General features: G+C 47.7%; 1 protein-coding gene across 1 annotated transcript in view; it reads left to right on the plus strand.

Moving 5' to 3' along the window:
- The window catches only part of PTPRU (protein tyrosine phosphatase, receptor type U), a 563,689-nt gene that overhangs the window by 505,195 nt on the left and 47,636 nt on the right, over positions 1-10,858 (plus strand). The gene's annotated exons all lie outside the window — the stretch shown is intronic.

Below are 10,858 nucleotides of genomic sequence, written 5' to 3' on the forward strand. Positions count from 1 at the left end.
GTTTTCCCTCCCACCCCCACCCACTCCAGGGCCGACATCCAGCCGCAGGGTCCGTTTCCCCCCCCCCAACCCCACTCACTCCAGGGCCGGCGACTGGAGGTGCAAGCCTCCGGCTGCCGGGTCCGTTTCCACCCCCCCACTCCAGGACCGGAGACAGGAGGCAGAAGCCTCCGGTCGCCCACTCCCTTCCCCTCCCCCACCACCCACTCCCAACAGGCACTGAGGGGAATGTAGGGTTGCCAGCTCTAAGGAGGGAAATACCTGGAGGTTTGGGGGGTGGATTCTGTAGAGGGCAGCATTGGGCGGGGGGGGGGCGGAAGGACTCAGCAGGTATAATGTCATAGGGTCTACCCTCCTAAAGCAGTCATTTTCTCTAGGGGAACTGATCTCTGTCATCTGGAGATCAATTGTAGCAGTGGGAGATCTCCAGGTCCCACCTGGAGATTGGCAACCCTAGGGGGAAGTCAGCTGCACAGCAGGGGGTTGAAGAGAATGGTTTGATGGCTGCTGGACCAAGATTGGCAACAATAGTTCCCTAGGAGCCCCATCGTAAATGCACCAAACAATTCCTCAAGATTTTCCAAAACACTACTCTGTTTTGGGCTCCTGGGGAACTTTGAAGTAGCACCAAAGCTTTAAGATCTCTCCAGCTGTCATCTGGAGACTGGCAACAGCTTGTCTGGAGTGTGGGCAGTATGGCATTGTATCTGTCTGAGGTCCCCCTCTTCCTCCTCCTCCGCAGACCCCACCCTCAGCAGGCTTCATCCCTAAAATATCCTGGAAGTTTCCAACCTGGAGTTGGCCACCCTATGTCCTTTCCTGGCTACCATCAGCCAATTTTTATCTGCCTGTCTGTCTTAAGTTTTACAACCCCCCCCCCCCCACACACACACACAGCCTCTGCCTAGGGAAAGGGCAGCCTTTCCCTGCAGTGGTAACCAAAGCAGCTGACATCATTCTCCTCTCCCCTATGAGGTATGTTATGCAACTGAAAATTCCAACTGCCTTGCTGGGGGGGGGGAGTTTGAGGTGTGGAATGAAGTCCAATCAGCTTCCATATGCAAATGACCTTGGAACACTGGGCGGGACTGCACAAAGCAGCCAGTCAACCCAGCCAGTGTCTTCTGAGTGGCAGTTTTTCCGGTCTAACACTAAAGGGGCCAAATTTAGAACGTTGCAATATAGAACGTTGCTATTCAATTATAATAAGGGAGAGATATTTATTTACATACATTGTAAGCCACCTTTAGTTCTGTGTGGTAGAAAGGTGGCTAATGAATGCTTTAAATAAATACAATAATAATAATAAATACCACAGAAGAGCCCTGGATGTAAGATACCTGGCCCCCTTTTAAAAAATTCTGCACAAAAGTTTTTTTTTTAATTACTACACATCCCTGTAACTCTTAGTATATGAATTTAGGACAATCCTCTGTTTATCTTCATGGGACCCCTGTAGGGGGAAAACAAAACAAAACCCTAGCCTTCTTTTCAGGTAAATATAGTATTTCCACAAAACATCTGTTTCTTGCTGAAATGCAAGGCAGACAACATGATATAAAACAATGTAATCAGACAGCATAAGGCATCCAGTGATCAATGCAATACAGCAAGGATTTAAAAAGTTAGAAAAACAATGCAAAACAAAACAAAAAATGGGTATTGGGCAGGAAATGTAATTACAAAAATAGAAGACGATGCAGTAAGAGCTGGATAAAACATAAAAATAAACACCAGAATAAACTACAATACTGTCCCTCTTATAAAGAAGCACCTGAGCTATGCTTGCCAGTACGGTTGCTAGCTTTGGGTTGGGAAATGCCTGGAGATTTTGGGGGTGGAGCCTGAAGAGGGTGGGATTTGGGGAGGGGAGGGACTTCAATGGGGGTGTAATACCAAAAACGTTCACCTTCCAAAATGGCCATTTTCTCCAGGGAACTGATCTCTGTTGCCTGGGCATCAGTTGTAATGCCAGGAGGTATCCAGCTACGACTTGGAGGTTGGCAATTGGCAGGAGGCCTGAGAACAGGGTGGGCATGATGTCAATAATGTCACCAGTGTTTCCAAGTCACTTCCAGGTACAACCCGGAAGTAAAAAGGGGTAGCTCTAGGATTTTAAAAAAAAAAACAATTTCTTGTCAGTGGCAAGCCTAAGTGTCCCCCTGAATCATTCACCTATACTACAGTGCTATTACATTTATCAAATTCCATTTATCAAAATGACCTCCTGATCATAGGAAAACCAGCGCAGTGTGTAAAAGGCTAAGACTGAACTGTTCTCCTTGATTTAAAAAAAAAAAATTAAGGGAATTTTTACATAGGAGAGCATTAAAGACTCTAACCACTACACCATGCAATCTTTCAGTCTGAAATGGTACAACCGTAGAAGTCAGCTGCCACCTTCTACTACATGTGCAGGCCACGCTTTGGTGAGGTGGGAAGTGGCAGGAACATACTGTGCCTAGTCATCTCTACCCTGCACCTTATACTGACTACCATATTAGGATAGGGGCCATTGCTCAGCAGTAGACGGCCTTGCACGCAGAAGGTCCCACATTCAATCCCTGACATCTCCTGTGAAGAGGATTTAGTTGTAGATGCTGTGGAAGACTTTTACCTGAAACCCTGGAGACCTGCTGCTGGCAAAAGTAGACAACAACACTGGCCTTGATCTGAGTTCTGATTCAGTGCAAGGCAGCTTCATCTGTTCATATTCAAGCTACAAAGTTGTCATGGGATCACAGGGCTGGGAAGGTCGGACCAGAACCAATGAGTAGAAATTAAATAAAAAGAGTTTTTGGCTAAACATTAGGAAGAACTTCCTGACAGAGTGGTTCCTCAGTGGAACAGGCTTCCTCGGGAGGTGGTGGGCTCTCCTTCTTTGAAGGTTTTTAAACTTAGGTTAAACAGAGGTTAAGACGCTGAACTGCAGGCTGTGGAAGGTCAGTAGTTCAGCAGTTCGAGACCCGGGTGCCGCATGACGGAGTGAGCTCCCGTCTCTAGTTCCAGCTCCTGCCAACGTAGCAGTTCGAAACCAAGAAATTGCAAGTAGATAAATAGGTACCACTTCGGTGGGAAGGTAACAGCGTTCCGTGCGCCTTGGTGTTTAGTCATGCCGGCCACATGACCACGGAAACGTCTTCGGACAGCGCTGGCTCTTCGGCTTTGAAACGGAGATGAGCACCGCAACCCTAGAGTCAGACTCGACTGGCTTTCGAGCAAGGGAACCTTTAAGGTAAAGGTAAAGGTTCCCTTGCTCGAAAGCCAGTCGAATCCGACTCTAGGGTTGCGGTGCTCATCTCCGTTTCAAAGCCGAGGAGCCAGTGCTGTCCGAAGACTTTTCCGTGGTCATGTGGCCGGCATGACTAAACACCGAGGCGCACGGAACGCTGTTACCTTCCCACGGAAGTGGTACCTATTTATCTACTTGCAATTTCTTGCTTTCGAACTGCTAGGTTGGCAGGAGCTGGAACTAGAGACAGGAGCTCACCCTGTCTTGTGGCACCCGGGTCTTGAACCGCTGAACTACTGACCTTCCACAGCCTGCAGTTCAGCGTCTTAACCACTTGAGCCACCGCAGCTCCATCAAGGGAACCTTTACCTTTACCTTAAACAGAGGCTAGATGGTCATCTGACAGCAATGCTGATTCTGTGAACTGAGGCAGATCATGAGAGGGAGGGCAGGAAGGGTTGCATCAGTGCTTAGTTCTTGTGCTCAGAGGAATGCTGATTGCCACTTTGAGGTCAGGAAGCAATATTTCTCCAGGCCAGTTTGACCAGGGATCCTGGAGGGTTTTTCGTTGTCTTCTGGGCATGGAGCGGGGGTCGCAGGGGGGAGTAGGGTGGGAAGTATTTGTGAATTTCCTGCATTGTGCAGAGGGGGTGACTAGATGACCCTAGAGGTTCCTTCCAACTGTATGATTCTATGACCAAACAGTAGGCTTTAAAGAAGGTTTGTTGTTTAAATCCAAATTGTATGGAGAAACCTTCAGAAGGTTACCCAGAAGCTGTCTGATAAGTACACATTGTTATAATGCTGTGTAATATGGAGACAGAACCTGTTATCCGATGACCAAAGAAACTGCAATTAAATGTTCCTTGAAGACTGCAGTTAAACTTTGATTAATTACTCATCTTCTTTACCTAAGTGATCCACATTTAAACCCCATTAATTGCACACACTCTGATTGGACTGGATTTCTTTGCAAAGCAATATGACCCATGTATCTCTTGGATTGCCAGAGAATATAGGAATGGCCTCAGGCACAGACAATTCATGGAGGAGAGGTCTATCAGTGGGTACTAGCCATGAAAACTAAAGGGAATCTCCACATTCAGAGGCAAACAGCCTCTGAATCCCAGGTAGGGATGCCAGCCTCCAGGTGGGACCTGGGGATCCCCCAGAATTACAGCTCATTGCCAGACTATAGAGATCAGTTCCCCTGGAGAAAATGGATGTTTTAGAAGGTGAACTCTATGGCATTGAACCCTAGTGAGGTCCCTCTCCTACCCAGGCTCCACCCCCAAATCTCCAGGAGTTTCCCAGTCTGGAGCTGGCAGCCCTACCCCCCCCCACACACACCCCCGTCTGTGGACGGGGAGGGGGACCTGGCAACCCTATCCCAGTGCCAGGAGGCAGATTCAGGGGAAGGCCTCAGGCTCTGTGCCCTGTTGTTGGTCCTCCAGAGGAACTGGTTGGTCACTGTGTGAGACAGGACTAGGTGGGCCAGTGGTCTGGTCCAGCAGGGCTCTTCTTATGTTATGCAGAGTGTTTGAAGATATTGCCTGACATTTGTAGTGAAATTACAATTCAAGCGGGTGTTTCACACTAGAATTTTAATTGCCGTTTTTATGCATTTGAGTTTCAGTTTCAAATTATTCGCCCAGTTTGCCTGTCCCCCCACAAAAAAAATCCCCTTTCCTAACTTCATTGTTGCATTCTTTTTCCTGCCGGAGAAGTTCAGAGATATAAATTCATCAACAGCTTCTTGAAGGATTCATTCTCTCTCTCCCTCCCCTTCCCCTTTGCTTTCCAAGTTGGCAGAAATAAAATCCATTATGCATAGGAGTTCCTAGCGAGTGCACAAGTGAAAATGACACACTGTGTTATTGTAAATATGTCTAACAAAAGAGCAGGGAGGAGGAGAAGTCAGCAGCGTCTAAGGTGAAAGCTGCCACTGTTTTCCTTGCTCAAGAGCACGTGCCAAAAATCTAGAGACTGGTGAGGGGAGCCGAGCAGAGGGAGCTGATAATGAACATTCTTCTTCCTTTCAACAACTCTTGGCTCTGTCACATGTCACAGAGCTTCTTCCAAGAGCCTGTGAGAGTCCTTCTGGGACCAGAGGAAGCTGGATGCTCTTCCCTGCATCCTATGAGGCTGATGTTTTATGTCACTGATTGGGGAGGGAGTGTGCATTGAGGGCTTTTCCACCTAAGATGGAGAATAAACAGGTAATTTCCAGCTTGCCAAAGAAGCTGCCCCGTGCTGAGTCAGACTGTCTGTCCATCTGGCTCAGTGTGGTCTATGGTGTGGTCTATGGTGATAGGCAGGCTCTCAGGCACAGGAGGATCTTTCCCAACCCCTTCTACTTGAATTGATGGACAGATCCATCAGTTGCCAGCTGTGATGAGTACAGGGAACTTCAATATTCAGAGGCCTTGAACCTCTGAAACCCAGTGCTAGGAGTAGAGTTGCCAGGTCTGGGTTGGTAAATTTCAGGAGATTTGGGGGGTGGAGCTTTCAGAAGGGAGGGATGTCAGCAGGGTATAATGCAATAGAGCCTACCCTCCAAAGCAGCCGTTTTCTCCAGGGGAACGGATACCTGTCATCTGTAGATAAGGTGGAATGCTGGGAAATCTCCAGGCCCCCTCTTGAGGTTGGCAACCCTAACTAGGAGGCAGCATCAGGCCATGGTCTTTGTGCCCTGTTTTGTTGGCCTTCTAAGGCAACTCTTTTGATTGTTGTATGAAACATGATACTGAACTAGATGGACCACTGGTCTGAGCCAGTGGGGCTTTTCTTATATTCTTGTGTTATTCGCTGAATCCCTCTAACTGGAAATGCCAAGGGTGGAATTTGCAAAGTACATGCTGTGTTACTGAACTGTACCCCATCTCTCCCTTGAATAAACATAAGGAGATGCCTTCTAACAAGCCAGACCATTGGTTCACCTCGCTCACTACTTTGAGTGGAAATAGCCGACCAGGCAAGAGAATGGTCTTTCTGAACACCTTTAACTGGAGATGTCCGGGATTGATTGAACTTTCTTGGACTCTGTAAGAGGAGGGACATCCCCAATCCCTCTCCTTCTTAACGCAAACATTTGGAGAAGCCAGCACTACAAATGCACTTTATCTGTCTAGTAAACTTTTATTCAGTCCTGCCTCTAAGGAGCTCAGAGCACCATACATGGTCCTCCGCTTCTCATTTTATCATCATAACAATCCTGTGAGGTAGATTAGGTTGTGAGAAAATAACTGGCCCAAGGTCACCCAGCAAGCTTCACAGATGAGTGTACTTTAACTATTATAACCATACTGGCATTCGTTTTTGGGGGGGAGTTTTTTAAGGGGGGAGGAATGTATATTCCTAGAGTCAACTTTGATATGTTCTGGTCATCCTTTCTTTAGCTTTGGAATAGCACAGTCTCCAGGGGAAAGATCCAAGACCACCAAATACTCCTGATTCTGGAATTGTGCTATCCTGAGGTGGATGTAGCTGTTCTGGCTTTCAGATCACATCTCCACATACAATGGAGCTGTGTTTACTGCGGGCAGATTTGTGCAGAATCCATTTGTCCATACAATGCGACTGGCCAGAGAACATTATGCAAATGAATACCAGCCATAATACTAGTTTTCAGGTTAAAAGAGAGAACAAAAGTGGAGGGGATAAAATAATCAATGACCTGCTTCAATTAACCAGAGAGAGGTCACTTGGCTGGAGGAGAGAATTCCAGAAAGCATGAGTATGATTTAAAGCTTCAAAGGGAACTGAACTGTCAAGGGTAAAGGGCTTCCTCTGTAGGTTTGTTAGTTGCCATCAGGACGTGAAAAGACTTGATTGAAGTCCTGATTGAATATGCTGGACTGTATGCTCCATTGTCCAAGAGGCGCTTTCTAGAGGGCAAACTAACACACTTAATGTGGCGTAAGCTTTTTCTGGGCCTATTTTTGCAGACTCGGCCTTAGTATTTACTTATTTCCATGATTTCCATCCTACCTTTTCTGCTGTTTAGAGCTTCGTGGCAACTTACGGATATGTTTTGATGAAGTCGATTTTAATTGAAGCAGTGGTGGGCTTCCATGTGTAGCTGTTCCTCTCCAGATCAAGCTGTCTTGTGTTGTGATTGCAAAGGAGTCACCGTGTTGGTCTGTCACAACAAAGTAAAAGTTCAGTTGCAGGTTAAAAGTTAACATGTTGTCAGTCTTTAAGGGGCCAGCAGACTTCTGTTTTATTTTGTCTTTTGCACTTTGCATGTTGATGCTGTGCCCTGACCTGGATGGCCCAGGCTAGCCCAGTCTTGTCAGATCTCGGAAGCTAAGCAGAGTCAGCCCTGGTTAGGACTTGGATGAGGGACCACCAAGGAAGTCTCACCACAGAAAGTGATTAAAATGTGGAATTCGTTGCCAGAGGATGTAGTGATGGCCACAGGAATAAACAGCTTTAAAGGGGGTTAGATAGATTCGTGGAGGATAAGTCTATCATTGGCTCCTAGCCATGAGGGGAACCTCCACATCCAGAGGCACTAAGCCTCTGAATCCCAGAGCCAGGAGGCAACATCAGGAGAAGGCCTTGGCCTCTATGCCCTGTTGTTAGCCCTTCAGAGGAGCTGGTGGGCCACTGTGTGAGACAGGAGGCTGGACTAGATGGACCATTTGTCTCATCTAGCAGGGCTCTTCTTATGTTCTTAACTCCAGGGTTGCTACACAGAGGCAAGCAGTAGCAAACTACCTCCATTTGTCTCTTGCATTGAAAACTCTATGAGGTCACCCATAAGTTCGCTGCAACTTATTTGCACCTTCTACTGTGCCTGTTGCATGTGCTAGAAGGCCACACCAAGGTATTCTGGCATGCCCTTCATTGAGAAATGGAGGTGCCTTAGCAGTGATGGATCACAAAGCAGGCTCTTCCTAGGAATGCCAGTCCATGGATTAGAACAGATAGCAACCTGTGGGTTCACGGCTGTGCACAGATGTCCTAAAAGCTGTTGGGGACCTTCTGATTTTCCTGTCCATATATTTAGAGCTTATGCATGGACCCTTGGCATATCCATGAGGCCCATGTGTACTGTAGATCAAGAGTTCCTATTGATGGCTTGGATCCCATGCAAGTGGAAGGAGGGAGTGGTTTTTTGACCATTACCCCCTCCCGTAGGAGACTTCTGATTTACTCCCACGTTTAGTCCCCAAGGAACTGCATTTCAGGCTGTGTTTGGGCTGTCATGGTAGGTGGGAATCTACTAAAATCACCCCTCTTTGCTCTGAGGAATCCCCTCTCCTTGTGCCTGCATAAATTCCAGGTGGGATCCAAGGCCATAGGTGTGTAGCTTAAGTTCTGTGGACTTTGGGTTTCCATTCATGCATATAGAGACTTTATGTACATTTTATGTGCATGTAGGAACTGTCCCCGCGGTAGAGAGAACGGACATAAGACGCACAGATCTGCTGCCTGTCTTTGGCTATTTTAACTGCTGAGATCAAAGGCATCAGTGCAACATTATAAAAGGCCACTGGAGAATCAAAGTTCTCCTCTAGCTGCACAGTAGGAGAGAGAGGTTGCAGAGAGAGAGAGTACTGGCAGAGGAACAGAGAGTCCAATCCTGGGGGTTAGTTGAGAGCGAGCCCCGACAGCTAGCTCCAATAATTGATTTAAGCGCACCAGTTAATCAATTAATGCTTTCAGCTCTGCTGGATAGACTCGCCATGCATTTCAAGGCCCTAATCTCTCGGTTTCTTGTTCTCCCAACTCCCTGCTCCCCGTTCTCTCTAGATCAGGTAACTAAATTCTATAATTCCTTTTTATATACATGGCATATTGAAGCATGAAAAGAAATCAGCCTTGTTGTCTCCATTAAGAAACAGTCCAGGGAATTCCCTGTAATTCTTTCCTCGCTTTTATGCCACTTGGCTGCCTGTTTAATTTTTTAAAACAATGTGTGTGTGGGGGGGGGATTTTCCGAGCACATTCTTCATTGCACGTGCCCTTCTCCTGTTTGAAGATGCTGACCTAAAATCAGTTGGGTGAAAATCCACCCTAGGGCTGGTGGGGAGAAAGCAACTGATGGGGCATGCGATGTCGAAAGGGACCTGAAAACCTGGAAATGCTTCAGCTTATAACCATTGTTTCAAGGACCCTTGATCGGGGTGAAGATCCAGCAGATAAAGGCTATCCGAGGCTGGATTGTCTGTCCTCTCTCTGCAGGTGCCCCTAAAAGCTTCTCCTTTTGAAGTGCTAACAAGCATCCTAAAGTCTTTGCCTTAGAAGTTAAGGGGCTGCTCATTTCTTTTTTGCAGGCCATCCTCTCCCTCCCTCCATCCAAGACTGGGTTTGTTAGGAGGAGCCTGCCCTGCTTTCTGTGTGTCTGACTTCTTTGCTGGGTTTTTTCCTCCTCTCATTCCCAAGAGATATGACAGGCCAGGCGGCCCGCAGGATAGTTTTAAGAGCTCCCTTTTGCGATGTGCCCTTATTATCCCAAGCATATCACTTCTTGTGTGGGGGAAAAAATGATCCATTGGCCTGACATTTTTCATGCTTGTTCTTAGATCAAAGGTGACTGTTTCCAGTTAGGAGAATAGAATTATTTTTAAAAAAGAGAGAGATCTGAGAGCAGAAAGTGTGTGCGTTTGTCGCCATCTGGCAGTATTATTGGATTGAAGCGTGTGTGTGTGTGTGTGTGTGTGTGTGTGTGTGTGTGTGTGTGTGTAAAACTTTCAGCTTGCTGGGCATTTGGTCCATAGTGAGAATGGGGCTCTCTCAGATCTTTGGCCTTTCTAACCCTTCAATTGAGTTCAATTCACCGTGAGGCTCTGCCAGATCTAAGCAGTGTGTTTTCTCACTGCAGGCGAGTTGTTAGAGGCATAACATTAGAGGGCTGGGAGGAAGCTTTAAGGCCTCACATTCCCCAGAATCTGGGGAGGTGGAAGAGAAAGGTCCTGCAAGCACAAATGATGTAAACAGAGCTGCTCATATCTCTAGCATGCTGTAGTGGTTAAGAGTGGCGGGCTCTAATCTGGAGAACCAGGTCTGACTCCCCAGGCTAGGGTTGCCAGGTCCTCCCTGGCTGCTGGTGGGGATGGGGCGGGGGGGGGGGTTGGGTTGCAAGATCCAGGTTGGGAAACTGCTAGAGATTTAGGGACGAAGCCTGGGGAGGACAGGGACATCAGTGGGGTACCATGCCATACAGCCCATTCTCCAAAGCATCAATTTCCCCCAGGGGAACTGGAGTCTGGAGATGAGCTGTAATTCCACAGGATCCCCAGGTCCCACCTGGAGGCTGGCACCCTATTGTGTAGTGGGAAGCCGCATGGATCGACGACAGACAACGACGTGGTGCATAGCACGCTTTATTTGGCACACAACAGACATGCAGACAAACGGCCGGCAGGCCAACTATATACACACCTGGGGACCACCCCTTGGTCACCATTGGTGGGTTTGAATCTCCCGCCATGGCTCCCATTGGTTCCCCAGTGGAGGGACTAGGATCCTAGTCCCCATTGTCTTCCCAGACTGAAGCTCGGGTATGCGCGCTGACCTCCGGTGGCAGTCAGTGGACACAACACCCCTCCCCCCATAGTCCGGAACCACCCCTAGGTGGCATAGTCTTTCAAGTACGCTGGGGGCTGACGCACCCTT

The sequence above is a fragment of the Gekko japonicus genome, unplaced genomic scaffold (assembly GCF_001447785.1).
Source record: "Gekko japonicus isolate JY-2015 unplaced genomic scaffold, Gekko_japonicus_V1.1 scaffold344, whole genome shotgun sequence".
In the NCBI taxonomy this organism is placed as follows: domain Eukaryota; kingdom Metazoa; phylum Chordata; class Lepidosauria; order Squamata; family Gekkonidae; genus Gekko; species Gekko japonicus.